The sequence below is a fragment of the Mirounga leonina genome, unplaced genomic scaffold, assembly GCF_011800145.1.
Source record: "Mirounga leonina isolate KUSES-001 unplaced genomic scaffold, KU_Mleo_1.0 Mir_268, whole genome shotgun sequence".
Taxonomy (NCBI): Eukaryota; Metazoa; Chordata; class Mammalia; order Carnivora; family Phocidae; genus Mirounga; species Mirounga leonina.
The window spans coordinates 2,061,291-2,064,138 of NW_023270649.1; the positions used below are offsets into that span (position 1 = coordinate 2,061,291).

General features: G+C 50.4%; 1 protein-coding gene across 1 annotated transcript in view; it reads right to left on the reverse strand.

Moving 5' to 3' along the window:
* Window positions 1-2,848, reverse strand: part of PRKX (protein kinase X-linked) — a 77,782-nt gene that overhangs the window by 58,023 nt on the left and 16,911 nt on the right. The gene's annotated exons all lie outside the window — the stretch shown is intronic.

The following is a 2,848-nucleotide window of genomic DNA, read 5'->3' on the forward strand; positions in this document are numbered from 1 at the left end:
GATGGAGGGATGGAGGGATGGAGGGAGGGAGGGATGGAGGGAGGGAGGGATGGAGGGAGGGATGGATGGAGGGAGGGATGAATGATGGAGGGATGGATGGAGGGATGGAGGGATGGATGGAGGGAGGGATGGATGGAGGGATGGCGGGAGGTAGGGAGGGAGGGATGGAGGGATGGAGGGAGGGAGGGATGGAGGGATGGAGGGACAGACAAATGAGAGAATCTCTCTCGCTAAGGCAGAGTTTCCTCCACCAAATGCCCTCATCCCGGCCTCCCAAACTCCAGTTATGAGCATCAACAATGCCCAGACATTGCCAAGTGTCCAGTGGGGGTAGAATCACCCCCAGTTAGGACCCAATGCCCAGAAGAACTTTCCATGGGGCAGGAACCTTCTACATCCCGCTGTCCACTCAGTAGTTACGCGCTCACAGGGGGCTCCTGAGGATTTGAAATGCAGCTCCTGAGGGCGCCTGGGTGGCTCAGATGGTTAAGCGTCTGCCTTCGGCTCAGATCATGATCCCAGGGTCCTGGGATAGAGCCCCGCATCGGGCTCCCTGCTCATCGGGAAGCCTGCTTCTCCCTCTGCCTCTCTCTCTCTCTCTCTTATGAATAAATAAATAAAATCTTTAAAAAAAAGAAAAGAAAAGAAATGCAGCTCCTGAGACAATACCCTTATTGTATTCCATGGGGCTAGCGGCCACCATATTGGACAGCTTTAAAGTTCTACCATTCAGCTCACACTCAGTTCTTGTTATCAGGGTCAACTGCCAGGTCAGAAATATTTAGAAAACTCCATCTTTGACCACAAATGAGTCAGGAAGTCCGTGGAATGAATATGACCTCACTCTCTGAACGAAGACCCAGTCAATATAATGAGGTTCGGCACTCTTTCCCCCGCTAATGGTATTTGACTGTGTGTCAGGTGTTTTGTAGGACTCCAAAGCAGCAATGAACATAAGGCTGGTTCCCACATTCACTGCGGTTAGTTACAATCGGGCCGGAAAGGTAGACAGTAAGCATTCATTATAATAGCTCTAAGAACATTGATGAGCTCATCTGGGTTTCAGGAGCTTGCTCAGGTTTGATGACTTGGTACGACAGGTGTGTAGAGGAAGAAACGAATGGACCTTACTTTGGTTAAGGGTCAGAAAAGACATTTTCTTTAGAATTTTATTTATTTGAGAGAGAGTGATAGAGAGATCATGAACGGAGGGGAGGGGCAGAGGGAGAAGCAGACTCCCCGATGTGGGACTCGATCCCAGGACGCTGGGATCATGACCTGAGCCTAAGGCAGACGCTTCACCGACGGAGCCACCCGGGCGCCCAAGACGTTTCCTTTTGAGGAAGTTTCAAATGGACACTGGAGAGTGGGGCAGACTGAAGGCTACTTTGTAGGGTGATTGGGAAGAAGTAAAGGATATGAGGCAGGAGCCACACAGCACTGGGATTTGGGAGCAGGGAGGAAATACTAGGGAGCAAAGCAAGAGAAGGGAGGCACTGTGAAACCCTTTGAGTGAGTTCTTCATGCCAAGGGCAGCAGGGAATCACACAATGACACCAGGAAACGCCTGTTGTGTGTGTCACGGCTTTGGTTTCTGCATGCTTTTGTTTTGCTTTAAAGATGTCCATGTCAGAGGAGAAGCCAGTGCGAGGAAGAGCCAGGGCAGTAGTATGAGGGCTGTGGTAGAAATCAGGACGGAGGCTAGAGCCAAGGGTGAAGAGCGGGTGGTGACAGGGAGATGCAGAGCCAAGAAGACGAGCTGGGTGAGGCCAGGAGAGGGAGGGTGGACAAGAATGTGGGGGTGGGGGGGTGTTCAGCATCTGAGCAGTTAGTGACCAGAAACCCTGGCAGGTGTGCAAGGGATCTGCTGAGTTGTTTGGTTTGGGGGAAGAAGGTTCAACAGTTCCATGTGGCACCCTGTGGGCATGTCGAGGATGAAGGGTGTAGTGGGTTGAACTGTGTCCCCCCCAGAAAGGTATGTCCATGTCCTGAACCCTAGTACTGTGAATGTGGTATTATTTGGAAACAGCATCTTTGCAGATGTAATAAAGTCAAAAGATCTCAAGAAGAGGTCATCCTGGATCAGGGTGGCCCTAAATTCAATGACAAGGGTCCTTGTAAGAGATAGAAAAGGAGACACGGACACAGAGGAGAAGCCACGTGAAGACAGAGGCAGAGATGGGAGGGACACGACCACCAGCCCAGGGATGCCTGGAGCCCAGAAGCTGGAAGAGGCAGGAAGGACCCTCCCCTGGAGCCTTGGGAAGGTAAGATGGCCCTGCCCCACCTGGATCTCAGTGGTCCTGCCCCACCTGGATCTCAGCGGCCCTGCCCCACCTGGATCTCAGTGGTCCTGCCCCGCCTGGATCTCAAACTCTGGTCTCCACAGCTGTGGGAGCATAAATTTCTGTTCTTGTAAGCCTCCAGATTTGCAGAGATTTGTTAGGACAGCCATAGGAAGGTATGACAATGGGCCTCCTAGCTTTCAGGGAGACATGGACCTCCCAACAGGTATTGCTCTGGAGACCTGCCCTCCAGTGCTCACCCAAGAGAAAGGTCTAGATCTGAGCTGCACATCGGGGAGCCAACACCTCCACGGTGATAACTGAAGTCAGAGGCATGAACAAGAGAACCCTTTGATTTGGGGGAATTTTCTTTTTTAATTATTTACATTTTCAGCAATCCCATTTAAAACTGTTTCTCTTTCGCTGTCACATCCTATTTTTGTTGACGGGAACGGTATCTTCTCAAACTTCCCTGAAAACAGGACTCAAAGTAAGACTTATTTTTTATTTTTTATTATTTTTTTTTATTCTTATGTTAATCCCCATACATTACATCATTAGTT